Here is a 16,975-nt window from a genome sequence, read left to right on the forward strand (position 1 = left end):
CGCCGCCCCCCCCCTGTCCCCCCCGGGCCGCCGCTGCGATATGCATCACAACCGGCCGCTGCACGTCACAGCCAGCTGCTGCGGAGACATACGCCACAGCCGGCTGCCATGGTCACACACGTCCAGCCGACCACTGGGGCGACAGGTGCCACAGCCAGCCGCTGCATGTCACAGCTGGACACTGCGGCGATGGATCTTCTGGGGCTCAGGGCAGCTTTGGGTATCTCTGAAGCCCAGGTGCCGCTGCCCCTTTGCTTCTGCAGAGGCAGTTATTTGCTATTCCCTTAGTGGTCAAAATTCCTTCTCTTGGTGGCACAGGTCCTTGGAGAGAAGCCACTTGCCTGTTAGTCTGGGAGGACTTCGGGGAAACATGGAAGTCGCAGGATGCAGACGGGTATGAGGAAAGTGAAAAAGAAGCTGTGTCAAGGTTTTTCTGCTGTTTCAGATCAACCCTAAACAAAGCTCACTGTTGTTTCTCCAGGCACCGTGGTTTGAGCCCTGGAGAAGGCACTGAATGCCTTCAAGAGACAGAGAACATGTGCATGGCAAGGCTGGATCAAGCACTGCAGAGTGCATTTTCCGGAGGTACCGTGAGACTGACAACCAGGACAGGAAAGAGAATTTGCACAGGATCCAAGAAAAGCACAGGCTTCTGCAGCAACTCCTCCTCAGCGATGCAGCATGAAGAGAGCATGCTGTGATGCTGAGGAGGGAGAAGCTGGACGGAAGCCAGCCAGACTGTCCTCTTCCCAAGCAGAGGCACATTTGCTGCGTAGAAGCGCAGAAGCGCCCTGACCGTCAGCTGGCATGTGGCAGTGGGAACAGGCGCAGCTCTTCCCACTGGGAGAGAATCAGGCAGCCAGGGAAATACTGATAGGAACAACGTGCGCTCCCACCACTGCCAGTTCACCCAGAGTCTGCAGGTTCTTTGCTGGCACATGAAAAACAAACACACAGAAAGGGGAAATGGTCCTGTTCAGAGCAGGAGGAAAGTGCACCCAAAAGCAAGCAGCAAGAGACAGAAGCGAGGATTGTGGTGATCTAGAATTTTAAAAGAAAAGCAAGAAAGTAAGAAAAATTCCAAGAGAACTGTGGGGAGGAGGACTTAGGAGGAAGCAAGGTTGGCAGCATTGCCAGGAAATATTTCCTAACACTGTTAGGTGTTTCAACCGTGTGGTTCACCGCCGGGCCGGAGTGGCTGCCCTCCTGGATCCATTGCCACCACTTCACTCCTCAGTCCCTTCCATGGTTGTGCACCACCTCATCTTAGTCTTGCAAGCCATACTTGCAAAAATGTGCCACCTGTGTAAGGAGAAGGGCAAATATGTCACACCTTGGAAGAAACATCTCGGGCATCCATTTCCAAAAGGCCCAAACAACGAGCTGGTGTAACTGTCCGCCTCACACAGCAGTTGTGACACCTGGAACAAATTCAGCTTCTGCACAGACCAAGGACGCCTGCTGTGTGGGGGTCTTCAGCTATTCGGAGAGGTTTTGATCAGTTTGGTGAGGACAGTTTGCACCATGGCTGAAGGACCTGAGACAGTCTACAGGTTTAGCCAAGTTTCTGAATGGTAAGTTCTCAGGAGACTCTAACTTCATCCTACTTCCCGTATTCCTGTAAGTCACTTTGCAACTGGAACAAGAATGTTAAAGTTACCTTAAACACCCAGGACCCGGTCTCTGGGCGGTACTCCTTGAATCGAGCGACCTGCTTCTGACATACAGACACCAGTCTTACCTTCTTAGTCCATCTCTGCCAGTTGTTCAGGGCTTTTTAGCAGGCAGCGAGATGTTTTATCTGTAGGCCAGACTCCATCCAAGGTAACCTCAGCTTGTCTGTTAAAGACAGACAAAAGCGTAAGAGACTACAAGGTTCTGAGGCGACACTACTAAGGTTCACAGCAGAGCTGAGAACTGGACATGTGGGCTCAAAACAGCTTGGAAACCCAATTTCTGGTTCAAAACCTTGCAAGCATCCAGTCCCTGTGTATGCTGCAAGGTGAAAGCACACCTTGGATTTAGATTTCTTGGTAGCTGCCTGCAAACACAGCAGACTGTCAATATTCTAAAAAACCATCCTTACCAGCCACTGTCCCCGCACAGTAAATATTTAAAAATTACCTATTTAAACCTTCACCAATAGGTGGTTTTCTTTCATCGTCAGGGTAAACGATGACCTCTTTTCTACGGATGTGTATGGTGTCATCCCGATTTAAGTTAGTTAGATTTACTTCTCCTTCAAAATAAATTGCTCCATATCCTGCAAAATAAACCAAAACATCACAAGTTGTCCGTGGGAAAAAAAAAAAAAAAGAAAAAATCACCTGCCTGAGAACCTACGTTCTTGCTGTACTCCTCCTTTCCCCACCCGGCCACCGAACTCTGTTCCGTCTCCAGAACAACCTCCTCCTTCCCAGGGTGGAAATACTGACGATGCATTATCCACTTTCTTAAGGTCCATTCTTTTGCACAGAAAGCTTTTTGCTATCACTTGGCCGTTCATATTCCCAACACAGATACTAAGCATGCCCTCAGCATTATGGTGTATCTAGAAAAAGTGTTTTCAAAATAGTATACACCATATGATTTTTTTTTTTTTTAATACAAGAAGTAAAGAATGCAGTTTGGGCTGAAGGCTCTTCACTGGAGCTCAGTCTGCTCCAGTGTAGGTGGCAACTAAGAGGGAAGCAGTGATGATTGGGTTTGCATCAATGCTCCGGCCAGTTTGGTTTTTACAGCCTCTATGTTTAAGGACTGCAAGTGCCTTAAAAGCTACAGGTGGATTCAGGGTCCGTCGTTCAAAAAGACTGCTCCAACTTTAAGCAACGAGAAGAGTCATGCGTGCTCACCTCTACGGCCTATGGTGACGTTCATCACCACACATTCGTTCCTGTCGTTGGTGAATCAAGCCAGCTCCTCCATGGACGGGATGGTATAATAGCCAGCTCTTTTTAGAACAATTCCTACAATGGAAAGTGCATTGAGAACCAGGTTGGCAGCAAGTGCCCAGCTTCAGCATTTCAGGAGTTTTATTCCATGTCTTCTGCAAGCCTGGACAACTGGAGATCCCAAATGAACCGCGAATCAGTGCAGCAAAAGCAAACGGAGAAATCAAACTGCCTTCTCTCCACAGCCTTCGTAGCAAATGTAAAACAATCGTTATGCCAGGTTCTTCCAGCCCAGGAACCTGCCCACAGAGATCAGTAGCAGGTGCGCAGATAAAAGGAAACATGCCAACACATACAGCAACACTTGACAGAAACACTCACAGCTTTAATAATTTGGGGGCTCAGGCGCCTGCTGACCAAGGTGCAACATCTTGGACATTTAACAGTCTCCAGTGCTTTTCCATCTATTAATTTGCCTAGTGATCTTGAAAATCCATGGAAGCTTTTTGCATTTTGCATCTGCAATTTCTTGCCATTGGGGCTTCTGAGACATTTCTTTTGAACCTGTCACCTGCTAGTTTCGTTAGTTGCCACACAGTACCAGAAAGGATCTTTTCCTCTTCACCTTCTCCAGGTCACTCATGAGTTTAAGAAAAACAAAGCAAGCCACTCCCCCACCTCTTCATCAGCTACAAGGACTTAGTTAAGGGAAAAGTACTGAAGAGTCCTCATAATATTATCACACTGCTCCTTTTCAGTTTTACAAAACCCTGAGACCGGCATGGAGAGTACTGAAACCACACATGCACGATGGGCCTAGAGAGACACAGCCGTGTTCTGTGGTCCCCGCCTTTCCTGGCGAACTCTGCGATGCAGTTTGCATGTTGACAGCTGCCAAGCATTAGATTTTTAACTCTAAGACCTTGCTCCAGAACGATCATCGACTCAGTCTACTAATGCAGAACAGTTACAGACTGGGTCCTCCTCCTCCCTCTCATTCATCTCACTACCTCAATCTAATATAAAATTGGGTGATGAAATTTAATTGCTCATTGACTCGGCAGAAAAAATTTCTGCACTAGATAAGAGGCTGAAAAGCAAGATCCATATTCTGAAGGGAAGAGGAGGCAAAAGAGAAAAAGCTGAGGGTCTGAAACAGGAAAGGAGAACTTTAACGAAGCATGTGTGAAGTGCTGTCATGAGCTGCCCCCCCATCTAACCTGCAGGATGCAGATGATGCACAGTTTCAGGCTCCTCTTTGCACTCATCCTGAAGGGAATCAGGATGAAATGAGGCACCTTCACTGCTGCCTTCCAGACTGTTCCGCAAGGCCACCGGCATGTTCAGAGCCACAACGGTATCATCCACGATGTTCTGGTGTTGGTGCACAGTGTTCTCTGGGGTCCGCAGGATGGGCTTGACAATGGGGTTAGTGTAAAACAGTCAGGTCCTGCTCCTCTCGCTCATCACCTTGTTTGTGGTTTTCATCAGGAGGTACCAACAAAAAGAAATGAAGAATAAGTTGAATTATTTAATTCTAGGGGGCTTATGTCAGCATTAAAATCCTAGTGTCTTTTCAGATAAAAAGCAAACAGGCCTACCGCATGAACTGCAGAGTCAGCAGACCGAGGGAAGCCATTATTCCCCTTCACTCTGCCCTCATTAGACCACCTATGCCATTTTGCATCTCATCCGGGGCTCCCACTACAAGCAAGATAGCAATAAGGCCAGGAGAGGGGCACCACCGAGGTCAGGAGACTAAAGCCCTGTGAGGAGAGCTGGAGTGAAATGGGTTGCTCAGTCTGGAGAAAAGGCTGGCAAGGGGCATGTGTAATAGCAGCCTTCCGACACCAGAGACAAAATTCAGGGTCCCCACAGACACGCATGGCAGAAGGATGAGAAACAACAGCCAAATTAAACCAGGGAAACCACCAAGGACAGTCAGGCATTGGAAGAGGGACCCAGAGAGGCTACAGAATCTCTATCCATGGAGGTCTGAGACATCCAACTAGACAAAGTCCGCAACAACCAGCTCCAAATTCAGTGTTGAGACTGCTTGAGGAACAGAAACCTCCCAAAGTCACTTCCCATCTGAAAGATTCAATGATTTGTGAGCCAGGCCGTTACAGACTTTTGTGCCCCAAACACAGGCTGGTTTAGAAGAATGGCACAATTAAGTTTTGCAGGCACCACGATCAAATCCTACTTGAGAACACTGTTGTGACAGTGACTCCACACCACCAGCTTCAGAGCTGCCTCTTGTACCCAGCTGCTGGCAACACAGCTAATGAAACCCTCTGCCCCATCAGGAACCGCCCAGGTCAGGACTAAGGTGATGAGGAAGAAAGTTCCCCACTCCCATAATACGTTCTTACTTCCAGCAGCTTTAAAGAAAATCAAAATGTTGAGCTGGGTCAGGAATTTTTCCATCCTTTGATTAAAAAGGAGGATTTCATCTGAAATATGGCCACAGATTTTGAGAGGAAGTAGGTATTCAGGCTTCTGGGAGGGAACGAGGGCCTTAGAGATTCCTCAATTTAATATGTAGAAAATACATTACTATTATGTGCCACTTGGACCAGTGGAGCTTCCTTGCAATTCCCACATTATGAGGACTAAGCAGAAGGAGAGGTTCTTCTCACCCCAGGGTCGGGTTTATCACCTCCCTCAAGAAACGGCCTAGTTTCTCACTACAGAGAATGAGCAGAGACATAGCCAGGAAGTAAGGCACGGCACTTTGAACTCCTGGTTTTGGACGGAATGAACTGGGATGGGACCACACAGGATGTGACTAAACAGACTAGTTTAAGAGGAAATAAACCTCACAACAGGCCAACTCCTTTCCAATGAGCACTTAAGACAACATCCCTGAAAAGAAATACCTACTCGATTAATAACAGTTGAGAGACAGGCTCAACCAGTTTGCATTTCTCGTAAGCATACTCAGCTGCGCGATGGCTCGACATACCCATCTCCATTCTCTGGATACTCTGAAGCAGGAGCCAGGTCTTCGTTTTCACAATTGACAGGCGAGAACAAATTGCTACGGTTGAGATTCTTCAAAAACAAGTTTTTGATGCTCTTCCTAAAAAAAAAAAAAAAAAGTAACACCACCACACCAAAACCACCACCAATGAGAAATTTGTATATACCCACTGCATAACTATGTATTTCATGCTTAATGTCTGTGCTCCAAGGACCAGCTGTATAAGACCTGTTCCCATACTCAGGCAGGAGTCGAGATACTAAAACTTCTTTTCAGTTCCATTCATGACTTTGGTTTATGAGTACGTGTAAAAAGCACAAGCCATTGAAAGCTTCAACACCCAAGTTCAGTGAACCACAGGGATACCTGTTTTACAAAACAGAGCTTTTCCAGCGGAAGCACAGAACCCTGCACAGAGAGCCTGGCCCACAGATGCAGGTTCTTCTTTACTACAGGGTGACTTGAGGAGCAAATCAATGGCCAGGCTAGGGTTCACCGCCTGCAAGCTGAAGATCACCAAATATCCATGCCAATTACACTCAAAGAAGTCTAAGTAGCCCTTTGTTCTGATCTTCTGTTCATTTGGTGGTTTTCAATAAAACACTGAGTAATTCCATAGTCTGCTCTCTCCCCGGAGAGTGAACGGATGGTTCAGGCTCAATTAAAGACAAACCAAGTTCACAAAAATGACAAAACATTTTTTAAAATGCTGTGCTTAGAGGGACTTGCAATGACTGATGCATCTTTCACCAAAGTTGTTGTTTGTTTTTAACTAAACTCCAAAGCTTTCCAAAGCCCTTTTTGCATTTGATTGCCTCTGATGCTCTTGGAGACCGAAACCAAAAGCTTTAGTAGGGCACATCCACAGCATTGTAACTAACTTCTCACAGAAACATCTGTGTATCTGAAATAGAACCCGTGCTGGGCTATGAAAATGTCAGAAAACTGTCTTTGTACCGACTGCATTAGCAAAGCGAATGACCCTTGTATTTCAGAAGCAGGAAGTATTACACTGTACAAGCTTCCCTCGTAATATTCCTGACTGACTTTATTGGAGCTTTGCTCCGATCATGGCATGACCTCATTTCACAGCTTATTTGGCCGTAACAGTTTCAGCCAAACATTTTTGTCTCCTCTACAGAAAACATCTCTAGTCAAGTTCTACAGAATATTTGTTACTACCATTCATATTTGAACCAGGTCACAAAGCAGTCATGGAATTAAGGACGCTACACAGGAGTTTACTAAACCTGATCACAAGATTCTTGCACCTCCCTCCAACATACACATAAGAAAAACTAACTTTGGCACAAATACACCACTAAACAGGGATGGATCATCATCATCAAGACCATCCAAGAGACGAGTTTTAGCAGAGCCAGCTGACTGCAAAACCTTTGGTCCCACTCTGATGGTTGGATGCAGACTCAGTTTGTATGGCTAGCCTGTCGTTAAGCCCTTCTGGGCTGCTGGGATAGTTGGTTTCAGCCTCGGAAACAAAAAGATGTAGAATTGGAATTTTCATACAAACTTCAGTTTGTGGACAGTGAGAGTGCCTGAGCAAAGTAGTAAGTAGAGGGGGAAGTAGTAAGCAAAAACCGAGACACAAAGCAACAGCCACGTCCATCAGCCTGGGAAGGAGACTCCCTGGGTCTCTGGGCATACCGTGCTGGAGGAATCCCCAGCTCCTGGAATTTGCTGCGGTCAGCAGCTGCTTATAACATCCCTTAATACTTACAAAGTCTGAGAAGTATTGCTTTTGTTGTCTTTTGAAACAAATCAACAGGGCAAGAGACTGTCATAAGCAAAGCTCAAGGTAAAGACTAAAAATATTCCAAGCTTAGACAATTACCCATCTTTATTCTCAACTAGCAGCAGTGAGCATAACAAGCACTGCAAAGCCAAGGCTCGATGCAGTCAAAAGCAGTAAGCAAAGCCACAGTATCAGCAGTTTGTGTCCTGGAGAGCATAAAAAGCCACTGCACCCTCATGAGGATAGAGATGGCAACTTATTTTGCTGCTCGCTGCATCCTTCAGTGAAAAGAGTGAGCACAAAGTCATTTCAAATTTTACCCAGAGAGTGACTTCAATGTCTACGGGCACTTACCTCTTCTTTCTTCTTTGGGTCTGACATGGGGTTTCTGAAGAGCGGGGAATCTCCATAGGGTGAATAAGTCAGGCTCTTGAGATACTGCTGAAGGAATGCCTGCCTGGCAGCTGAGGCATTTGGGTCTGCCAGTGCTACAAAAAGAACATCGCTGCTTAGCATTTAACACTTTTACTAATGGAACCAACGTAGGTAGAAAAGACATCCTTTCAACCAGAGGATCTCCTCACAGGAATTCACATTTCTAAACAAACGTCAGCAGTCCTTTGCCCTGCTCTTCAGTCACCATTTCTACAGCAATCTGAAGGAAGAAATCAGATTCTATTCCTTTGTTAGAATTTGGAGCCCATACATAAGTTATTATCTGTGAAAAGCTGAGGGTATGGAGAGCTACGCATCAGCAGAATGAGCCTGGCTGGCCAAAACCTTGCACTAACACATTTGACTTCCATAGCAGCTTTCAAGGAAGAAAACAAAATCTCTAATGCAAAGTTTTGATATTCTTGCTACAGCAATCAAGTTTACAGATCTAAAGTCCTCTCTGCAACAATGTCATCTTAATTTTGTCTCTCCGTCTTCTAGCACCTAATTTTAATTCCCATTAAAATACCGTAAGTGTTCACAGTATCAAGCATTTGGAGCAACCTAAAGCAGCTGAATTCTAATTCCAAGAAAACCAGACTGAATCTGCGCATTCCCAAGAACAAAACCACTCTCAGAAACAACAGCTTACGGTCAAAGTCTGCAAGGAGGTCAGGGGGAGAGTTTGAGACAACTGCTTCTTCCCAAATTGGAAGTTGGTTTAACTGAGCAGATGCCAGCCCCTGAGACCCTTCCCTACGCTGCCCCGCTGCAGGCAGCCTACGAAAGGGGATACTTGGGTCATCTGTAGAGTTGCATCAAGGGAGGTCCAAGCATAAGGAATATAGAAGAATGATGGGAGCAAGACAGAAATATATAAAATCTGACTGCAACACACTGATGAGAGAGAGTATTTCATCATGATGAGGATGTAGCTCCCCTCAACCACATTTTGCCTGTCATTATTAGCATACAGGGTGACTTTGAGGGGTGCTCACAGGATCAGGGAACAGTGAGGCTGGAGACACCTCTGAAGGTCACCTTTTTCCTAGCCCCGTGCTCAAGCAGGGCCACCTGTGCCAGGGCTCAAACACCCTCAGAGGGAAAAGGGTTTCCTGGTGTTCAGAGGGACCCTCCCGTGTTCCTGTGTGTGCCCAAGGCCTCTGGGTCTGGCGCTGGGCAGCACTGGGCAGAGCCCGGCTCCGTCCCCTTGGCACCCTCCCTGCAGGTCTGGATGTAGATGGATGAGATCCCCCCGAGCCGTCTCCTCTCCAGGCTGAGCAGCCCCAGCCCTCTCAGCCTCTCTGCAGAGCAGAGATGCCCCAGCCTCTTCGGGGCCCTTCACTCCAGGACGTGCCTCACACTGGAGAGCCCAGCTCCAGCCCACCCACTTCCACCTGGACAGCAGCACGACCCTCGGGTGCATCAGCCACCCCTACTCTTCCTTTTGTCACCTACAGAAGCCCTCCTTGTTGCCTTCCATACCCCTGGCCAGATTCAGTTCCAGTTGGGCTTTGGCTTTCCTAAACCCATCCCTGAATGCTTGGACAGAATCTCTGTATTCTTCCCAGGCTACTTGTCCCTGCTTCTACCCCCTCTATGCTTCCTTTTTCTGTTTGAGCTTTGCCAGGAGCTCCTCATTCATCCACACAGGCTGCCTGCCATTTTGCCTGTCACCCTGCTCGCCACGATGGATGTCTCCTAAGCTTGGAGGAGGTGATCCCTGAATATCAACCAGCTTTCTCAGGCCTGTTGTGTGCCATGTGTGTGTCATTGTCCCCCCGCCCCAAGTCTCATGTCATCTCCCTGAATTCACAGCCTCAGGGGGCTTGAGCATCAGGTACACACGCCCTTCATTTCAAGTGCTCCGATCTGCCAAACAAGGTTGAACACTGCTGGAAGTGGTAGACATTTTAACTTACAAAATGGCCGTACAAGTGCCTGAACCTAAAGACCATTCATTTCACCAATGGCACAGCACACCGGCTAATTAAGTGCCTCTCGCTCGCCTACCTGAAATTACTGAAGAAGCTAACGCTACATTTCCCTTACGTTTTTTGCAAGCACCTACTGTGGCTGCCCCAAATTCAGTGATGGGAGAGATGTTAGCAACCTTGAAGACAAAGCTCTAAAATAGCTCCAATTTTAGTAATGTTAAGTAACTTTGAATTACTTTAAAATATAGATAAGTAGCGTAACAAAAGTCATTAACATGGTCTTCACTGCTACCGAGACCAGAAGTGGCCTCAAAGAGATGCTCAAGCATTTTTTTGTCCCTCCAAAGCATTTGGGAGGGATGTGCTCCTACGTTTAGGCACAGCTGAAACAAAGGAGGAAGCAGCAATTAAACTTGGGTTAATGCACACTTACCTACAGCAGGCTGAGGGGCTCCAAAGCCCAGCCTAGCTGTTGATGTATTGAATCCTGGTGCTCCAAATGCTCCCGTTCCTAGCGTTCCACCAAGTTTAGGTTGGGTGTTTCCAAATGCAGAAGTCTGCCGAGCTCCAAGAGCTGTGGCAGGAGAGATGACTGTCATTTACTAGAAGACTGTGACAAACTTGCAAGCCAATTTATCCCACAGCCAAGAATCCATTATTTATTAAATTGCAAGAAACATTCAGCATGTCCACGCATGCTACAGACACTCAAGACTCATGTGATCAGACCAGAGGTTTTGAACACAGAGGATGCCACCAGTTTTCTGAGCCATTAGGCACCGCTGTAAGCAATGCTGCCCACAATTTCTGAGAGGTTACTCAGCGCTGTGTTAGCAAACTGCACTTGGTTCTGATTTGAGACTGAGACCACAGAATCACACAGAATCACACAGAATCACAGAATGGCCGGGGTTGGAAGGGACCTTGGGAGATCACCCAGCCCAACCCCCCTGCTCAAGCAGGCTCACCCACAGCAGGGTGCACAGGACATCATCCAGGCAGGGGTTGAATATCTCCAGAGCAGGAGACTCCACAGCCCCCCGGGCAGCCTGGGCCAGGGCTCGGGCACCCTCAAAGTAAAGAACTTCTTCCTCACATACAATGGGAACCTCTTCTGCTTCAGTTTGTGCCCATTGCCCCTTGTCCTGTTGCTGGGCACCACTGAGAAGAGTCTGGCTCCATCCTCGTGACATCCACCCTTAAGATATTTGTATGTGTTGATGAGATCCCCTTTCAGCCTTCTCTTCTCCAGGCTGGACAAGCTCAGCTCCCTCAGCCTTTCCTCGTAGGGGAGATGCTCCAGTCCCCTCATCATCTTTGTTGCCGTCCTCTGGACTCTCTCCAGGAATTCCTCATCTTTCTTGAACTGGGGAGCCCAGAACTGGACACAGATACCTGGCTTCAAGCTAAAACATCTACAGCCTTTACTCCATTAGAGTTAGCACCTAATACCAAGGCTGTATTACCACTGAAGTGTGAGGACCATGCTTAGGCTGACATGAAATAAGCCGGTAAACTGCTTACCTCTTCCAAGTCCAGTCCCCAGAGTCCCAGTTGCAGGCTGGTTTCCAAACAAACCATTTCCAGCAGTGTTGCCACCAAAACCTTCAAGAACAGAACCAGTAGCTCGTTAATCTAACAGTATTAGAGATGAAATTACAAACATATATTTAAATAAATAAGCATCACCAGCTCAAAGACAGCCCTGCCACAGTTAAGCTCAAATGTCACAGACTGTTTCCAACAATGCAAGGTAAACTGACAAGCAGCAAGAAGGGACTTCAAAGGTAAAAAACATATTTGAGTTATGAACATAAAACTGAAAACATCAGTACAGAAAAATACTGTTTTGCCTTCTTAAAGCTTTTCAATCCGTTACAAACCTCGAAGTTTTAGTGAAAGCCAGAACGGACATGACGATGCTGTGTCTGGCAACAGAACAAAATGTTTTAAGTTTCTTCAACTGCCTGGAAGGAACAGAACCCATTTTGTACTGTTTATACCACACACATCCTTCTCCAATTCTTACCGACAAAGCAGGTAACAGCTCAAGTTTTGTACAAGCGCACAGTTCAAAGACACAGCTCTAACTGTAACCAAGTACGATTCAAATCTAACATTAGACAGATCAGCTCTTAAACTGAGGGTTGTGAAACCGTCCCATGGTTGGTCAGTATGCAATCACAGAATTGAACAGGAAACTGCAGGCGTGGACCAATACCAGAAACACCTTAGAACCAAACTCCATTTCTCCTATAAACCATAACTGTACCTCTGTAAGTGATGCAGGCAAATTAAAAACCCATACTACAACGAGGACTGTTTGCTACCAGTGTCAACACACTAACTAACATGGCTATGCAGATCTTGGGGAACAGTAGAACAAGGGACTTCGAAGCAACTCTCACAAATACCGCGACGACAGTTTGCCCAAGGCTGGTTGCCACATGAAACCATGCTTGCTAAGCTGCTGCCCTGGCAGTCTGAGACCTTGACAATTTCCTCCCTTTGTCTTATTCTGGCAGGCTGGCATAGCAGGCTGATTGCTTTTTAGACTTTATTGCCGATATTAAAAAAAATTAAAAAAAAAAAAAAAAAGGACTGATGTCAGGGTCTAAACCCACTCCTGCTCGCTTTCAGGAATACAGTTTTGTTGTTCTCCACGTTCAAGACAAAACCAAAATCAGAACAGATTTCAACAGAAGTCCCATGAAGGCTGTCAGACATTTACGTGAACCAACACTACACGTTTCTCCTGCTCAATCACACGCTCATTCAACACCAATTCTCTGATGTCAGTACCCAAGGCCATCATTAACACCAGACCCAGTCCTTCAGGACTTTGACCCCTCTCACCACAAAAGACAGCAGCTGCCAGTTTAACTGGGCCTGTTTCATCTTCCCCTCACTCCAGGGCAAGATCTCCTTAGCCCTGCCATGGAGCTACAGATACCACTGGGTTTACCCCATTTCCTTCAGTACTCCTTTGCAACCACAGTGTATTTACAGCCTCTTAACAAACTGCTGTGTTGTAGGAATTCTTTGATTTCAAGAGTTGTCAGTTACAGCTTAAGAGGGACTTTTACTTAACTATCTACCTTCTTGAGCCAGGGAGGACCACCAAGAGGAAAGGCAAAAAACGGCAGCCAAGCTGTCTCCCTGCAGCAGCAGGCATCAGAAGCATGGCTTACCCAAGAATTCTAACATTCACAACCATTTAGCACGCTATATTCAACAGCCAGGTGTGTGGTACATGCAGTGTAGTGACTGAAATCCCACTTGTTTTTATATGTACCAAAATTGGAAGTGCTTGTATTGGTTCCTAAAGTTAGGGTTGGTTTCTTACCAAACAGCCCGCTGCCAGTGGTTGTACCAAATGAGGGAGCACCGGTCGTGGTGGTTCCAAATCCAGCTGGCTTGTTACCAAACAGGGTCTGAAAGGAAGAAAACACGAATTTGGAAACCTGACAGACTGGTATTAAAAGAATCACATCAATGTTTCACTGTAGGCAAGAAAGCAGAAATAACACCAAGCACAGCCCAGACTCCAAAGAGCTAAGTGATGTTTGCCAGCCCCGCGCACTAGCACACCGCAAGTGCCTTCTGGAAATGCATATGTTCACTCCGTTAAAACCAAAATTACTAAATATCAAGAATCAAGGTCATTTTCGGTTAAGTCATGATCACTATTAAAATGCCTGTATGTTCAACACTGCGCTGAAGCATCCCTAGCAATAGATGGCCAGAGGGATGTTCAGTCTCTCTTGCTGTCTTTTATCACTCAAGACATTGCTTGTTAAATGGTTTGTGCAACACTAGGTCTATTGCACATGCTTGTATCGTACCCTTCAGTTTACACAAAACCACCCTGGTTTTGCATCTTAACTCTTAGGACAATGCTACTTTAACAGCAGCCAAGACCAGGGCTCTAAGCCTTTTGGGATTATTTTCCTTTTTTTTTTTTTTTTTTTAACTACAAACGAGAACTAGGTTAAGATAGTGCTGCTACACTTTTCCAAGTCTCACACTGACGAGAACAGAATCGACACACAAAGTCAGTTAATAAAACGATGCTATGACATTACCCCTTTTGCTGGGGGCAGGAGATGGGCAAAAAGCATTTCAGAAGCTTCAGTCATTCTCCAAGAAGGTAGTTACAAAAAGGAAATAAATAAAAAAAAAATCAAAGAATTTATGCTCCAGGCTTCAAAGGATATTGGAATTTCCTCATCAATTTGAGTGAGGGAGATGGAAAAGAAACATTGCACGGTGTTTTCTGGGAGAAGGCACAACACATTCAGAAAGAATACAGTCTGTTTGGAGCCAAAGTCCCCTTCGGGACTATGCAACAAGTCACAGCTACGTAGCATCTTTCTATCACAGGAGCCTGTGAATGCTGCTCATCAGTCACCAGAGAGTCCAGAATTGTGAGTGAATTCCCAAAATGTCAATAAAGGAATTATATTGTCTGTTTGAACATGACCGGAAATACTTGAATTGACAGAGCAGGCTGCTTAAAGAAGGGAGTAGGAAAAGGTGTTTGTTAAAAGCTCTATCACTGTCCAGTTATGAATGCAAACTTTGGACTGGCAGGAAGTTGCTAGCTCAGAGAGCAGTGTTCAAAGCTTTGCATCCTGGTTTTACAAAGCTGTACTGCAATTCAAGGAAGATCTGGAGCACTGTATCGCAGCCTCCTCTGTCTAGCTGGAGTAGCTATACCACAGCTTAAACCTTTAAGGGTTCAATTTCTCTTACCATTGTGTTCATGTTCGGCTGCCCTAGAGTGCTGGTACTGCCAGGAGAAAAGCCAGTGTTCTGCGTTGTTGTGGCCCCACCAAATGGGTTGTTAAACAGACTTGTCGTTTGAGGCTGCTGACCAAAAAGACCCCCTGTTGTTCCTGTTCCAAAGCCAGGCATACCTACAACACAGAAACACATCAGTTAAGAAAACCTCAAGCATTTATCAAGCACCGGAAGGGGCTGCCCAGGGAAGGGGTCGAGTCCACATTACTAGGAGTATTTAACAGCCGGGCAGATGAGGTACTTGGGGACAGGGTTTAGTGGTGGGATGGCAGGGTTAGGGGAACGATAGGGCTTGGTAATCTTAGAGGGCTTTTCCACCCTAAACCATTCTGTGATTCTATCCCAACCCACTGCACTTCACACTCAGCACATTCCAACAGGAGAAAAGATTCAGTGGAACAGCAAAACACCCAGCATCATCAATACCACACAGCATCCACGTTCAGATGGAAGTTGTTCATGTTAGGTATTTCCTTGGCTTCTTGTCCTAAAGTCAGTGCGAGCATAACATCAAAGAATCACCAGCAAGTTTACCTCACAGATACATCTGACCAAAAAGATGCCAGCTTTGATACAGTCAGCTGCTTCTCTGCTCTACAAAGAAAACTGTACCATGGGTGCCCGGGAAAGAGCTCATGGGGCGAGATGTGGGCAGGCAGCCAGCGCCCCACACACAGGTTCTGTCCTATAACCCACACAGCTCCTACCACAGAAACTTCGGCCTGAGCTTTAAACACCTTCTTCTCTTTTTCTCCCCAAAGGAAAAGGAATGTTTACATGTGATGTAGTAAAAACAGTACACGCATGGATGAGGGCTGTTGCTCCTCCTCACAACTGCCCTTGCCATCTCTGCAGAACTAGGCACTGTCTTAGGAGCTGACTGCACATGAAGTCCTGGTATTTCAACGAACCGTACCTTTGCGGGGCGCAGGGCAATACAGCCACCTGTACGCTCACCTTTCTCAAGGATAGCAGCTCGGGTATCAGGCCCACACGGGCCTCAAGCAAGCCCAGAGATTCAGCCCAGCACTGCCTGTCATTAAGGACAGGCTCAATGCTGACCCAAGCAGATAACCGCTTCCATTTCTCCAGACTGTAGGATTTTGATCTACTCTTTACAGTCAAATTCCACAAATACAAGTACCTACTTACAATTAGGTTTGCAGCAGAAACTCATAGAAATAGAATTTGTGTTTGCACTTCTCAGCACCGTTTGTTTCACGCTAAATTCAAAAAGGCCTACTGACTGCTCAGCCCAGCTGACCTGCACCTACCAGACGTGCAAGCACTTCTGTGAATTAAGTTGCTTCATACCTAGCTTTTACTTTTTCACCAAGAATGCCAAAAAGGACAGCGCGAAACCAAGATGGCACAACGTAACGGGTCCACACTCTAACCCTGCTCTACGGTGGAGAAAAGCTTCTGGCCAAGCCTAGTTGGGCTACTATAAATTAACTTGTCCATTTCCAGGGAATTTATGCTCACTCATTAGTGGAAGTAGAATCTTCACCATTAACCAGTCGATGCCATCACCCTACTGATTGCTAGCAATATCCTGCTGGTTTAGCTTCAAATTTTTTACTCGCCCATGTGAACGAGCTGACTTTCTTGTCAAGCCAGATGCTCTAACAAACTGTTTTCCAGCAAAACTTGGGGGATGCAGAGGAAGTTTGCAGTCCCTGAAGAGTAAGTAAACAGAGACTTCTATGGCAAAGAACTGATTACCCAACGTTGATCATACAATTAGTAAAATGCTGAGCTCACACCAGTGTTTCCTCATCTTTTTTCATCACAGAATTTTAAAATAGCTCAACAGAGTATTTGCATATCTGGCCACAGCAGCGACAGCAGACAGGCAGTACTTATGGCTTCCAAACACAGTTTTATTCTGTCCATATGAAAAGCCTGTGTCAGTAGCAGGAAAGCCAAAAGGTCCTGTCATACTGGCATGCTTACACAGTGTTCAAGCCCCCACCAAGATGAAGGTATCACTAAGAAGCCAAAACACCTGCGTTTTTAGAAAGTATCAAACTAGCCAACTTGAATGGAAAGGCTTCAGGTTAAATCCTTGGGAACAGCAGTTTAATATAAACTCTCAGTTTTGCCCAACATTCCACCATTATCCTGAGCTAAGGTGAAGGATTGCTCCCAGCAGGATCTCCTGCCCTTC

At 46.2% G+C, this 16,975-nt stretch overlaps 1 pseudogene; it reads right to left on the minus strand.

Annotated features, from left to right (window-relative positions):
• Nucleotides 1–1,233: 1,233 nt before the first annotated feature.
• Nucleotides 1,234–16,975, minus strand: part of LOC104121982 — a 17,426-nt pseudogene continuing 1,684 nt past the window's right edge.

The sequence above is a fragment of the Egretta garzetta genome, unplaced genomic scaffold (assembly GCF_000687185.1).
Source record: "Egretta garzetta isolate BGI_Z169 unplaced genomic scaffold, ASM68718v1 scaffold642, whole genome shotgun sequence".
NCBI classification, from domain to species: Eukaryota; Metazoa; Chordata; class Aves; order Pelecaniformes; family Ardeidae; genus Egretta; species Egretta garzetta.